The sequence below is a fragment of the Etheostoma spectabile genome, chromosome 22 (assembly GCF_008692095.1).
Source record: "Etheostoma spectabile isolate EspeVRDwgs_2016 chromosome 22, UIUC_Espe_1.0, whole genome shotgun sequence".
NCBI classification, from domain to species: Eukaryota; Metazoa; Chordata; class Actinopteri; order Perciformes; family Percidae; genus Etheostoma; species Etheostoma spectabile.
The window spans coordinates 3,985,137-4,000,471 of NC_045754.1; the positions used below are offsets into that span (position 1 = coordinate 3,985,137).

The window sequence follows — 15,335 nt, forward strand, 5'->3', positions numbered from 1 at the left end:
GCGAGGGTGCTGGTGGTGCACTGGTATCTTCCTTGGTCCTGGATCTTCACCCCCGACAGCTGGAGCGAGGCGTTTCCTCCCGAGATCTGGTCCTGGAACAGTGATGTCCTGTTTTTGTAGCGCTGGTCCTGGAGGGCTAAATGGTCCTGGTTGTTGTAGTAGGAGTGGACACGAGTGTCTCCCAAGGTCCGCTGAATCCAGTGGATTATCACTTCAGTGTCGACCTGGAAGCTGCACGGTAGGACGCAGCTCTCCATGAAACCACAGGACACCTCGGCATCTGCAACACATCAGGTACAGAGACATCCACCAAAGTTTAGTTCAGAGACAATCATCGGAATCCAAGTGAGCTGTCAATCAGTTGCAGTGAACGAGGGCATGTCAGGAGGCATATGTTTCATTGAAATAGGTTTTAGAAGTGTAAAAAGGTAAAAGCCATTAGTATTTCACAGGAAACAGAGTTTAACATCTCTTTATTTGGTACTCAGAATAACGGAAAGCCAGCAAACAACTAAAATGAGACACAAAACAGACGCAAAAAGACGCAAAATGAGCATAAAGAGATGCAAAAGACCTAGTCTATATACTATAGACTCTAAAGTATACATTATTACATTATATCCACAACGTTCCACTTCTGGGATTGCTCTTGTTCTGCCGGACATTCTGCCGGATGTCTCTCTTTTCGGATTTCCAGTTACCTTCCTCTTCCTTTGTGTTGGCGTTCTAACCTTTGGTGGATTCATGAAGACCATGGTTACCTGGTCCTCAGATCTCTGCAGGGTGAATCCAGACAGCTAGCTAGACTACCTGTCCAATCTGAGGACTTTGGTTACCTGGTCCTCAGGTCTCTGCAAGGTAAATCCAGACAGCTAGCTAGACTATCTGTCCAATCTGAGGACTATGGTTACCTGGTCCTCAGGTCTCTGCAGGGTAAATCCAGACAGCTAGCTAGACTATCTGTCCAATCTGAGGACTATGGTTACCTGGTCCTCAGATCTCTGCAAGGTAAATCCAGACAGCTAGACTAGACTATCTGTCCAATCTGAGGACTATGGTTACCTGGTCCTCAGATCTCTGCAGGGTAAATCCAGACAGCTAGCTAGACTATCTGTCCAATCTGAGGACTATGGTTACCTGGTCCTCAGATCTCTGCAGGGTAAATCCAGACCGCTAGCTAGACTATCTGTCCAATCTGAGTTTTCTGTTGCACTACTGAAACAACCTTTGAACGTACGTTTTACCAAAACAGGTTCCTTCCCGAGGCGATTTAACAGCAACACCGTGGCCCAAGCCGACTGTGATTGGTTTGAAGAAATGCCAATAAACCAGAGCATGTTTTTCTCCCATCCTGGTATGTGGTCTGGACTATCCAGACCCTCCTCCGTAGCCCAGTGGAGGAAGGTCTGGCAATGTGAGAACCACAAAAGACCTAAAAACTGGAAACAACTACAAAGAGATACAGAACAACTAAGACAACGCATATGAGGTTGTCTTGCAGGGTCTGGGAGTCTTGCTTCTTTGTGTAGGAGGTTTCGGGGTCTTAAACGTGTCTTGTCGGGTGCCCAGGTAGCTCACCTGGATGAGCATGCACCCCATGCACCATGCACTGGGACTCAGTCCTTACCAAAGCGGCCCAGGTTTGAGTCCGTCCCCCAGCCCATTGCTGCATGTCATTCCCTGTCTCTTCCCCTGTCCTGTCTGCAGCTGTCCTATCAATAAAGACCAAAAAGCCCAAAACATAATCTTTAAAAAGAAAAAAAAGAAAAAATACTAGAAAACCTATTGAGATCTTTTCACTTAGTCACAGTCAGGGTCATTAAGAAGAGGACTTTTTGGTCCTGGTTTGAAAAAGTTCTGTGAGAGTTAAAATATAAGGAAATTGCCAATATGTTAATATTTACAATTATAATTTCCTCTGAGGTCAGTAATGTTATTTTATTAAATGATTCTTGTTGTTGCACTAACCCCTCTGCTGCTGTAACACAAAGTCTCCGCAGTGGGACTAATAAAGGATTATCTTATTTAATCTAACTATAATATTTTTAATTTTATAGCCTGTATAAAACGTGAGAAATTGTCCTTTTTGGCCACTACAATCCTCCGTACCATTACGTCATGAACTGGATTGCTTGATGGCGCTGAGGTGTGCAGTAGGTCATCAGTGGTCGCCTGTAAATATTAATATTAATAATATTATTTACAGCCTTACAGCGGATCCGCACATGCTCTGGAACTGGGGAAGTTTTCATGTAAAGTGTCCGCGTGCTCTCCCTTTATTTACCTAAAGCGGGTTAGTTTGGAGTTGTTGTGACGTTGTCTAAAATCGGGAAATAAAAAACTAAAACCGTAAAGGACGTAATTAAGGCCTATGTACGTCACACATCTAATAAAATGACTGCAGGATATCAGGCTTCTTTTCGTTTGGGACAATGACATTAAATCCAGTCCACGGTTTTAAAAATCTGCGCAGCTATCTATTATCTATATATTCTAATATAGATATATGATATAGATGATATAGATAGATACGATAGATGATAATAGATTAGAAGATAGTTTATTATTTTTAATATATATAAAATAGATATGATAGGCATAACCGTCATAAGGGAGCCAGCAATCCAGAGTGTTTACTTTCGTTTTGTGCCTCCCCCCCCAAACTAATATTATGAAAGACAGATGCACGGCCAACGCTTAATGTGCAGAGATCTACCCCACACACCTGGCAGGAAACGCATCACTCACCTCCCTCTGAAACGAGTCAAAATCCGCAGGAAACTGGCGATCAGCAGACCCAGCGCCAGCAGACCCATCTTCACTCAGATCCGCTTCCCGGTCTCGCTTCATATGGTCCTGGTTCGTCCTGCACACATAACCTGACCCGGTCCGTGGTCTGATCACATCGGCCGTGGCTGATAGGGATCCGGCAAAGATCGTCTGTTGTCAGGATGAAAATGACATGTAATTTACATTAAATCCAAATGCAGTAAAATCCTAAAGACATGCAGGGTTTTTCTACACTCAGCTGCAGAGAATGGAGACAAAAACCAAACACGTTTTTGTGTTAAGTATTTAATCTTTACAATAAAATATTTTCCCCGTGTGTTATTATGAAAAATAAAAGATTTTATAACACAACATCAAGACTTTTCCGTTTGGTCACGTCATAAGTAAAAAAAAAAAAACAATCTTCTGGGAAATACTTGACATATCGTTATCATCAGACATTACTGCAGCAAACCTTAAAATACACAGATCTAGAATGCAGCCTACACTTCATGTCACAGTGTTTTAATAATGATAAACTGTTGTCTTACTTGTGGAAATGAAGGTTGAGTTCCTGCAGAAACAAGACATCTCTAAATCCACATCCGCTATAACAACCACACCAACATCTAATAGAAGCAAGTGATTAATAATTGAATTCACTGTATTTTACAGGACAGCTAATCGGTTTATTTGTGTTCTACAGATTTTGTTATAACAGCATCTGTGCGATGTTGTCATTGTCCTCAGTTGAAGGTCCATGACTTAAACGTTGATCTTTGAATTCAACCTTTTCTCTCACCTGAGCACCTGTCTCCCAGGTGTGCAGCACATATCAGATCAGTTTGGCATTTAACTTTAAATTACTTGATGAGAGATTCAGGAAAATCTGGTCACCACCTTCATCCTTGCCAGTAGCGGTCAGTGTGGGAGCAGAATGTACAATTTAAATAATAAATATAATATTAATATTATATATGTACAGTCTCGCACCCACTCCATGGCTTGTTGCTCAATCACAGGAGCACTTTCAGTGACCAACCATTCTCCCAAAAATGCACCACAGAGCGCCACAGGAAGTCATTCCTGCCGTGGCCATCAAACTTTTTAACTCCTCCCTCTAAGGGTCTGAACACACACACACACACACACACACACACACACACAACACTTGAGAGGTTGAAACTGGACAAAATCATCGGATATCTGTTTTTTGCAATAACACTGGCCTGACATGTGTGCAATTTCAACTACTACAATATTATTATTATATTATTATTATTTAACTTTCCCTTTTCCAAAACCCTTAATTTATGAAAGTAAAAAGTAAAATAACACCTTTTTTAAAAAACCAACGACCAATTTTTATTTTTCGTATTTTGTATTTTTACTCATTTATAATATTTGGCAACTACAAACGTTTTTCCCTCGGGGATAAAAAAGTATTTCTGATTCGTTTGTTCTGATTAAAATAAATAATTTTTTTTTAAAAAAAATTTTTAGGGTCATGGTTGGGAGTAACGCTTTAAAAGAAGAACTCTTTTCATAGGTTTTCCCTTTTCCTCTAAGCGTAATTAAATTTTTAAAAATTTTCGGGGACTCGTAAAAGCAGTATGCGATTTCCCGCTTTTTAACGCCATTGGGTTTTTTTTTAAAAAAAACACCGAAAACTTTCTTCACGGGGAAAAAAAAAAAAAAGCCTGATAAAATTTCCCTGCTGCTACCGGGGGGAGGGGGATGAGAGAATTTGTGAGGGGTTTTTTATTTTTGGATTTTTCGCGGGTGAAGCGCGAGCCGTCCCGCCCTGGCCCCGTGGTCAGAGAAGCCCAGACCGGTAAAGACAACACAGTGTGTCCAACAGGGGACGGTCCGCGGGAACAGTGGGTCGAGTGTAACAGAAAGAAACATTTTGGGGGAATTTTAAGTTTAGGTTTTTACCAGGTTGCCGTTCGCGAGAAAATACGACCCAGGCCTGTGAAAAGACCCCAAAATAAGCGATTTTCCTACGGGCCCCCTAAGATCCGGAAGAGAAAAATAAATCAAAGTGTGCACTTTTTTCAATTTATTTTATTTTAAAAGTTTATTATTATCTCCCCCCAGGAGGAAAGTAAACCCCTTTTTTACTTATTTAACATTAGAAAATGATGGTTTTGAAATTGGGGAACTTTTTCACAGTGTTTTTGGGGTTTGTTCTGTTCCCCACGAGGGGGAAACATTTTTTCCCCCTTTTCTCTTTCCAGCTTTTTATATTTTCCGATTTAAACCCCCCATCCCCGGGGATTATCCCCAAAAATCTCTACGTCAAAACCGCATCCCATTTCCAACCAGAAAAAAACAGTGCCCCCTTGCCCCTTTATTTGGGGTACTCGTTCCCCTTGGGTCAGAGCCAATTTGAAGAGGAAGGGGGGGGACATAAAGCGGTGTTTAGTGTTTTTGGGGGAAAGGGCGGGATCGAGCGAACCGGCAATAACACGCTGGGAACAAGCCCAAATAAGCAACTACACTTTAGTGACAAGCCCAAAAAAAAACCCGCAACCAGCGACTACCAATATCTGTAAGCGACTTGACAAAAAAAACAAGCCCAATGTCGCTTATAATAAGCGGACTCGGCAACACTGCTTGTTACGCATAACGTCATCAGCGTCACTGTGTCCACGTTCGGACACCACCCGCCGCTATTGGCCAGATCCGGACACTTCTGACGTCACGCACTTTTCCCGTCTTTTCGCGGTACTTTTAATTTGCAATCATCGCCCCAATACTGTAAGTACAATTGATTTATGCCCATCAAACAATCTATGTATGGATTTTCGTGTATGTACACGGACAGTTACATGTCTAATTAGTATATGAAAGTGAGGGAAAGTAGTAAGAACGATGTTACACTCTGAAATGTTTATATTTTTACTGTACTGCTGATATGATTTAGCTAGCGTTAGCATGAATGTGCATTTTTTTTTGCTAGCTTTAACAAGGCTCTGTCTAGGCAGTACATATGTGTTTAAGCCCAACAACATCAAGTTTATTCATATAGTAGCTATCAACTGCATGTGTGTAATAGAGAGGGGATATTATTGTGTTAACTGTAAAACATTAGATGATCTATTTATATACTGTATGTGGGCTATACATGTACATATGTGACCTTATAACATATACACAACAGAGTAGAAATAGAAATAGCTAAAAACTGAAAACATGTCACGCCACTCAGTGAATCACGTTTGTGAATTGTCCTTAATTTGATTACGCAGGCGTAAGTGTGGCTTCCTGTGTTAAAAGGCCTTTTATTCCCAAAATGGGGGAAATTCTCACTGTTGCAGCAGCGAGGGATCGGGATAGCTTCATGTTTCTCTTCCTTTACGACAACTTTTAACATTTACAAGTTAAACATGAGCAGGGGCTAAACGGCTTTTCAAATCCATGAAAAGTATTAGACAGTTAAATAAAAGTTAAAAAAAAAAGTTTTATTGCGGTAAATACACATCTTAAATGTAAATGTAAATGTATTTTATTTATATAGCACCTTACATCGACCTATAGGTGAACCAAAGTGCTTCACAACAGATAAAACCACAGATTTAAAACAACAACACACCACTAACAAAGATACAATAATGAATGAGAAAAGTAAGAAAAAGATAAAAAAAAATAAAATCAATATAAATGTGCCATCACATTACTAGGTACCAAACGCCACTTTAAAAAGATGCGTCTTAAGTCTCGATTTAAAAAGGCCCAGTCAGTAACGATACGCATCTCACTGGGCAGCTTATCCAGAGCTTAGGTCCAGAAACCGAAAAGCGCGGTCCCCCCAGTGTTTCGGTTTTGACCTGGGCACTTCCAGCATGAGTTGATTAGAGACCTCAACGTCCTACCACAATTACGAATAGTCAGCATGTCTAAAACGTAAGATGGGGCAAGGCCATTAAGAGCTTTAAAAACAAACAATACAATATTATACTAATTCTAAAGTGTACCGGAAGCCAATGGAGAGAATAAAGAATCGGAGTTATGTGGTCTCGTTTTTTTGTGCTCGTTAACAGGCGGGCTGCTGCATAAATAATAAGTAGTTGCTGAGCGCACATTGTTATTGGAGTTAGAGAAAATGGCGTCCCAGCTGGCGCATACTTGTGTGTACTGCTCATCTTTTTCCTCGTAAAGTGTACTTTTTGCCATATTTTAGGAATCATCAGAAATCATTACATTCATACTGTATATTCAAACGCAAACAAACTGGTGTCCCATAGCAACAATAGAATCAATAACCATTTGGATTGAAAACCTAAGAATACATGACGTTTTTGTTGTCATAACAACACACTGAATACTGGGACCCAACTGTAGTTCTGACACTAAGTCACTCAGACAGCAGTTTGTATCAGAGAGTCATTTGTGACAATCCAAAGGTGCACATTGCAACAGGAGAAACAACACTGGAAAACATGGACTTCAACTCCAGAGATATTAAACCAATCGATTTCTATCTCAGTTCCCTTGAAGGACAGGTACGGTGTGAGCTGAAGGACAGCGAGGCGACGCTCACCCAAGGGGAATCTGAGGGGAGAGTTCACCTGGTCATCCGAGAGGACCTGCTGGCCAGTCTCCTGGATCAGCTCCAACAACAGAGAGAGGGCAGCAGTTGGAGCCATGAGAAAGAGCTGATGTAGAAGGAGATGTGTGAGTTGAAAGTTCAGCTGGCTCAACGTGTCCCCTCCCCCCCAGGGAAACAGCATCTGAAATCCCAGCTGCTCAAAACCAGCAAGAGGCTGCAAAAAGCACTAAAAGATCTGGACCTGCCTTACTTTATTACTGAAGACCTGAAGGGTGAATTGGAGCAGATGAAGGGAGAGAAGGAGGCCCTGAAAAAGGAAGTGGAGACTCAGAAGATGGAGCTTCTTAAAGAGAGACAGACGCTTGCAGTAGTTAAGACCAACAGGGAGTTAGAGTTGGAGAGCCATCTGGACATTGAGAGGGCTCAAGCTCAGGAGCTGAAGGTCAAATTGAGCAAGATGGAGAAAGCTCTCCGAGAACAGGAGAAGGAGGCAAAGGAGATGCTGGAAAGATCCCAGGCTTCCCATAGAGCCTAGCTGGATGAGGCTCTGGCTCAACGTGTCCCCTCCCCACCCAGGGATACAGAGTATCTGCGATCCTAGCTGGTCAAAACCAGCAACAGGCTGCCAAAAGCCCCAAAAGATCTGGACCTGTAGTACTTTATTACTGAAAACCTGAAAGTAGAATTGGAGCAGATGAAGGGGGAGAAGGAGGCCCTTAAAAATATTGTGGAGACTCAGAAGATGGAGCTTCTTAAAGAGAGACAGACGCTCGCAGTAGTTAAGACCAACATGTTGAGTTAGAGTTGGAGAGCCATCTGGAGATGGAGAGGGCTCAAGCTCAGGAGCTGGAGGATGAATTGAGCAAGATGGAGGAAGCTCTCCAAGAACAGGAGGAGGAGGCAAAGGAGATTCGGGAAAGATCCCAGGCTTCCCATAGAGCCCAGCTGGATGAGGCTCCGGTTCAACGTGTCCCCTCCCCACCCAGGGATACAGAGCATCTGTAATCCCAGCTGGTCAAAACCAGCAACAGGCTGCGAAAAGCCCAAAAAGATCTGGACCTGCAGAACTTTATTACTGAAGAATTGGAGCAAATGAAGGGGGAGAAGGAGACCCTGAAAAATAATGTGGAGACTCAGAAGAAGGAGCTTCTTAAAAAGAGACAGACGCTCGTGGTAGGTAAGACCACCAACGTGACGTTGCAGAGCCATCTGGACATTGAGAGGGCTCAAGCTCAGGAGCTGCAGGACAAATTGAGCAAGATGGAGGAAGCTCTCCGAGAACAGGAGAAGGAGGCAAAGGAGATGCGGGAAAGATCCCAGGCTTCCCATAGAGCCCAGCTGGACATGCAGGACCAGATCAACAAGAACCTCATGGCTGCTTTTGAGAAAAAGTTTGAACATCAGCTGGAGAGTCATCTCAACGAGTGGAAGGAGGACAAGGCATCCCTCCTTCAGGCCACAGAAAGCCTGAAGCTGACTCAGCAGGACAAGGAGCAGGAGTGGGAGAGACGGAGAGCCCCCTGAGGTCCCAGCTGCTAGATCTTCAGAGCCAGAGCATGCAAAAGCCGAAGAAGATCCGGTGGTACAAAAAGCTTCTGCCTGGCTGAGGAAAGGTCTATCTGTCCGTGGGTCTGTCTGTGGTGGGTCTGCCTGTCTGTCTGTTGTCTCTGTAGTTTGTGGCTGGTTCTGTCTGTGTGTGTGTGTGTGTGTTGTGTGTGTGTGTGTGTGTGTGTGTGCGTGGTCGTGTGTCTGTGTCTGTGTGTCTGTCTGTCTGTCGGTGTTCGCTGTCTTGTGTGTGGCTGGTTGTTGTGTGTGTGTCTGTTGTGTGTGTGTGTGTGTGTTTGTTTGTCTATGTGTTGGTTCTGTGTGTGTGTGTGTACGTACGCGTGTGCGTGTGTGTGTGCGTGCGGTGTGTGTGTGCGCGCGCGCGTGTGTGTCTGTCTGTCTGTGTGTGTGTGTGTGTGTGTGTGTGTATGTGTGTGTGTGTGTGTGTGTGTTCTCACAGGGAGTGTGATGCGTCAGTGCAGTAGTGTTGGAGTAGTAGTGCTTGTAGTTAGTGCATGCTACATGCAGCATAGTGCATGCTACATGCTACATGCAGCATAGTGCATGCTACATGCTGCATGCTACATGCTACATGCATGCTACATGCGGCATGCTGCTTCTGCTCGCCACTCTCTACTTCCAGCTACTGCCACCGGACAGCCCTTTGATTTCAGAGGCTGAAAGAGGAGCCGAGTGTGTGTCGCCTCCTCTGCCGGTGCATAGCCTCTCCACTGCCAAGACCTCGTACACGCCTCCCCGTGGCACACATGGTAACTGGGCCCTTGTGGTTCCAGGCTAAGTTGTACAGGATCTCGGAGCAGCAGTGGGCCCCAGAGACGCGGCATTCAGGCCCATCGGTGAGTGGAAACTCCCTGATGCCCGTCAACCACTGTCCCAGCTATGGGTAAATAGCCCCAGCTATGGGTAAATAGCCCCAGTTATGGGTAAATAGCCCCAGCTATGGGTAAATAGTGAGAACCCCAGCAGCAGTGCAGGTGGAAGATGTTGGTGTGAGAACCACCACAACAGCTGGGAAGGAGGAAGAAGGCAACCCCTCAGCCACGTGGGTTAACTCGGGAGGGTACAGCGGCTGGGGGGGCAAACCCTGTGGCCATATGAGAAAACTGAAACTATTCTTCACGACTATATAATAACTACTGCATACACACAACACTAGTATAAATGATTGTTCCCTGTGTTGTGTGGTCCTCACCAAGGTCCTCCCAGGTCCTCCCAGGTCCTCCCAGACTATTTTACCCCGCCTGCCCCGAGACCAGGCGGCCGGATTCTCCCGACTGCGCACCAACATGTTTTCTCTCTGTATGTTAACTACTGACAACATGCACCTCCCATCCTCCATTACATCCATCCACCGTCATTCACCACTGATACTGACAACCACACCCCATCATGCTCGTTGGCATCAATATTTAATAAATGTCATTTTATTATTGTTACGTTGCTGTAGGCCAACCTCTCCCTCTTCTGTTGAGGTCTGTGAGCCGGTCTGAACAAGTTGGGGGCTCGTTGCCGTGAGTATAAGACCAGGACCTTGTTTGTGGTTTTCTTTAATTAATCCTAGTTAGTTACTGCTGCTGATTTGGTTTAGTTGAGCTTGTCTATTGTTGTTTAAATGTTAAGTTGCACCACAGTCATGTGTAATATAGTTTGATGTATTAAATCAAGGGGCAAACGCTCATTTGCATCTTAAACCCTCCAAATATAATTGGCTCAAATTATTTTATTTGTTAAATATAATATACTAAATATAGTTGTTGGTCTGGAGGTACATGTTGGTCATCCAAAGAAAAGAAAAAAGAACACACAGGAGAATTACTTTCAGTGACATTTTGTAGGTTTACTATGAATTTCATGTAGCTTTAGACTTTAAGATCAAACAGGTTGATTTAGGGTCACAGAGCCTTTCAAACAGCTGCAATTCAAAGTTTTATTAAGAATGAATGCTTCAGAATACACACTGGTTATTGTCAAATCAGCTACAAACTTGAATTTTGTAAATATCATTATCAGTTTACTTCTTGTTTTGAAATAATCAATAAGTCGAGGATTTATTTTATTTGAGAACACGTTGACCAGAGGGACTAACAGACATCCTCATATAACTTAAATCTACACATCTATCTAAGCTGGTGAAATAAAATGGGCATAAATACAAATAAGTTGCCTTGAATTTGAATCCTAAATCACAGTGCCTTCTAAAGCTGCATTTTTATGAAAGTACCACATGAAAATGTAGGGTTTTAATCAACTCTCTCTCATCCCTTCAGACTCAAAGTAAATTTCATGTAGGACATGAGCTCCGGGATTCAGACTACAGTCAAATTAAAAAAAACCAAAAAAAGGTCTTATATTACAGTATTAAAGCCTTTTCTTTGAACCAGACCATTAGAAAACATGCATGTCATTACACAAAGTCCAGCTGATAGTTAAATGCCTTCAAGTACATCCCAGTATATCAGTTTTTTCCACACAGTTTGATTTCACTATACATTGACAAGTGCTGTTGGAAACAGGAAACAGAACTTGTCACAGGGCTAAAAATAGGTTTTGGTTAATTTGACTTATTTTGGTTCTCTTGTGCTGGACTCCCACCACATTTTTAACCTATCCCCTTTTTTGCAACTTGACAATTTTTGTCTTCTAGAAATAATCTTTGGAGGCTTTGAGAGTCTCCTTTTCTGTCTCTCTGCTGTCGTGATGAAGTGTCATATAGCTTAGGATAGGAGTACACGTTTTGCAACTTGTGCAAACTTATTCACCTAAATTTACCCCGAAGAACGTTGTATGGAACCATCTACCTTATTGTTTTGGAAAAGAAACCCACATTTTTAATATAGACTTTTTAAAATAGGTCAAATTTGACTTGAGGACAACAAGGAGGGTTGCACAGATTACATTTCTGTTTTCTAATTTCAAATTAAAAAAAGGTTGGATTGAAATGTGGCACAAAAACGTCTTATCTGTTGTAATGTTATGTGTGTAAATGTCACCCTGATCATTTAAAGCACCTGAAAACATAAATATTTTGACTAAATAAGTAACAAAGGTCCATGTGAAAGAAACTCAACCAACAGAAATTTCTCATGTGAAACAACCCTAACTGTTATAAAGTGTAGAAAATGTGTGTTCATGTAAAACCCCATCGCCAACAGTAAGTAGCTCATTAAAAAAATGTTTTAGCTGTGAAAGTACCATATTTAGCCCAAAATCCTTAGTTTGCACCATGGGAAACCACTTTAACATTAAAATAAGCACCAGTTGGTAGTGAAGCTGCACATTTAAAGTTTTGGCTGATGAGTTGGAGCTGAAACCAGAGCTGCTTTGTTTGAATCTGTCTGTCTCTGAGAGTCTGTTGTTATTATCACTACTGTTTAGTCTGAGTGGAGCATCAGGACATCAGCTACTGTCTCTGAGTCGGAGTCTTCAAAACAAATCCTTTAAAGCATATAGTGTTGTAGAGACAGTTTAGTGCAGAACAGACTCAAAGGTTTTGTTCACTAGGCTTTCTATAGATGGAAGTTCACCCTTACTTTAGCTGATAACAAACTTCTAATGATGTCAACTTCAGACTGGTCTATTTGGACTTTGCTGTTTTGTTGTTCAAGGTTCCAGTGAGGAGAAGCCAGGCAGACGAGACTGTTCTTCCCGGAGATACTGGAAGATGAACAGTTTGTGTCACACAACGCAGCAGATCCAGGTGAAATGTAATCCTTCAGTTGTCTTGGGCTCTGTCTGTTTCCGCGGCTTGTTCAGTTTAGTCTTCTTCTTCTTCTTCTTGTCCTGCTACTTGTTCTGGTTTTTCTTTTCCTTCTACTTCGATGTCGCACGGACCGCTACAGGACACCATTCCTACCACAGGCAATAAAACTTTTTAACACGTCATCACTGGGTGTTGATAAAACTCTGAGACATAATACTGCACTCAGTGCAACCTGCACAATTGGTTTATTTACATTTTGGCATACTGTATATATTCAAATATATTTCACATATTTGTTCTTATATTTTTACTCCTGTTTTTTCATGTATATTGTATCCCAGTATTTCATTTATTTATTTTTATATTCTGTGCTGTGTGACTGATTTGCTGCTGTAACACCATAATTTCCCTTTTTGTTGGGATCAATAAATATCTATCTACTTGTTGATATGAAAGAAGCGGGGTTGCTTTTCCATTCGTGTCTTTAAGTTCATTTCCACTGAAAATAAAAATAAAATACAGCACCAAAACATAAAATGGTAAAACTCAAACTCAAATAATTTATTGTTCTTCAGTAGCGAGTAATCTGAACCACCACAGCATTCATGATTCTTTCATTTGATTTGGTCAGATTTCTTTTTTTAATCCCCATTAGCAAGTAGCAAGTTAAACGCTTTATTTGGATCATAGCATTCAGCAATATTCATAACAATAATGTAGCTTATGAAGTGCATTTATGATTTACTTACCTTTCATGCATTGCTGGTTTTCTTGTCCTGAAACGTCCAAAAGACAAAATCATCATTAGATGAGTTTCAGACATGATCAGTAAGGAGTAGAACACAACACAGATGGACTGAGATCTTCTGAGGAAGCCGTTCCTTCACCACAGAGCTCTGGGAGCTCCAGTTGAGCAGCAGGAAAACAGGAATTTCATACAGAATATAAAATTTGTGTCTGTGTGAGCTTCTGGGTTGATTGTAAATGGTAAACCTCTTTATGCAATTAACAAAAGAAGTATACAACCATACTGTCATAGAATTTGAAAGTGGTGGGAAGAAGTTCATTTTACCTTTTTCTTTACAGATCCAGACCAGGAAGACAACTACGTGCAGCCACAAGTTGCTAACACACCGCTATAACAGCTCTAACATTGTCTGAATTCCCTGAAATAGAGAAAGAGGCAGTTGATTGAAACTGTTCAGTAAACTAAAGTGTGAATAACTTCTAAACGACTTAAATCATACATTGCAGATTTGTTTTTAGTAAATATTTTTTTGACGGTTGATAGAATAAATACTGCAGTTACATGTTTTGAATCTTTCAGGTCAAATACAGATATAACAGATATAACAGATGAACAGCCCTTGTTCAAAATAACTTACCACCTCTTGCTGCCTTTCCTGGAGGTTTCTCTATCCTCAGAAGAGTGTTGGTTACGTAGGTCTCCTCAGCATTACTCAGTTCACACGTGTATATCCCGTCTTGATCTGAAGATAAGTCTTTTAGCGTGAGGCTGCCTGACTCAGACACACTCTTCACCCGCTGCCTCCACTCCTCTGAGACTGTGTAGGGGACGTGGTCTCCGGTCTGGGTCAGGATGATCTGACTGTGGTTGAACCTCCAAACGAGGCCTGTTAGTGGAGGGTTTAAGACTCGCAGGGGATCGTTGTTTCACTGCTGGAACCACTGATAGAAGCTGAAATGATAAACAAATAAAAGAAGTGATAAATATCATGGTATTCTGATCAGATCTGGTTCCAGGTTAAAGAGGTTTCTTAGAAAACATACTTGTTCTAAACAAAGTGGCTGTCCTCTCTGTTTTGCGCATCCTGACGGTGCAGCTGTAGACCAGATCAGTACCTGAGACTATCAGAGAGTGTTGATGTTGTAGAGCAGCTGGTCAGTCTGCTGGACTGTGGGTTTGTTCTCCAGGCTCATGTTAGACGGAGGGCTGGTGGACCAGGTGAGCTCAGGCTGAGGTAGACCCCCTCTGACTGCAGGGGCGATCCTGTTCTCTACCTGCTGATGTCCACTTATTGAAGGATCTGCAAGAAAAAAGAATAAAAGAAGATTGACTTCATAGGAACTTGGTTTAAAGTGGTGATGTGGGAGACTCAGTGCTGTGTTGTTGCCTTGATTGATCTGCTAATCAAACGGTACTAAAAGCATCTTTCCAACCACACACACACACACACACACACACACACACACACACAAACCTACACCAGAGATGGGGACTCAAGTCTCACTTAACTCTCTCAAACCGCTGACTTCAGACTTGACTTGCGACTCCATCTAAAAGACTTCAGACTTCACTCCAACAAGTCTGGAGACTCGTCAACAACCTGTTTTCACGCAATTATTGCTTTTTAATTCTAAATCCATTAATGTATTTCTATTTACGTTGTGGAAACGTATGAGTCTGACGAGCTTCATGTCAAATCTTGAGCCTAAAAATCAGTATTGAATCAAATCGTGACATTGTCTGAATGTGCCCCTAATGTGAGTCACAAAACTTGTTTCTCATGTTTTCTTAAACTTTCTGTAAAGTTCTGAAGTCGCATGATACACCTTGCAATGCAACCTGGACACATCGTCAGTGATAGACTTGGGTCATCAGGTGTTAATGGTCTTAACATTAGACACCCTCGCCCGGGGGACCTGTCGGTGGGGGATCAGGCCCTGACTTTTAAGTTTACTAAAGGAGTTACTAATATTTGTTTTCTGTTATAACTGTGTGTT

General features: G+C 42.1%; 2 long non-coding RNA genes across 3 annotated transcripts; both read right to left on the reverse strand.

Annotated features, from left to right (window-relative positions):
* Positions 1 to 1,213: 1,213 nt before the first annotated feature.
* LOC116672638 (uncharacterized) lies at positions 1,214 to 14,907 on the reverse strand. Of its 2 annotated transcripts, none has more exons than XR_004327606.1 (4): positions 14,898 to 14,907; positions 11,959 to 12,634; positions 6,364 to 6,369; positions 1,214 to 1,225 (listed from the first exon to the last, which is right to left on the reverse strand). It is a non-coding gene; the product is annotated as an uncharacterized LOC116672638 (long non-coding RNA). The 2 variants fall into 2 exon arrangements; XR_004327605.1 differs by lacking the exon at positions 14,898 to 14,907 and adding an exon at positions 13,340 to 13,368 and having other exon boundaries at positions 11,959 to 12,739.
* On the reverse strand, positions 13,670 to 14,690 carry LOC116672640 (uncharacterized). The gene is made up of 3 exons (XR_004327608.1): positions 14,681 to 14,690; positions 13,976 to 14,289; positions 13,670 to 13,756 (listed from the first exon to the last, which is right to left on the reverse strand). It is a non-coding gene; the product is annotated as an uncharacterized LOC116672640 (long non-coding RNA).
* Positions 14,908 to 15,335: the final 428 nt, after the last annotated feature.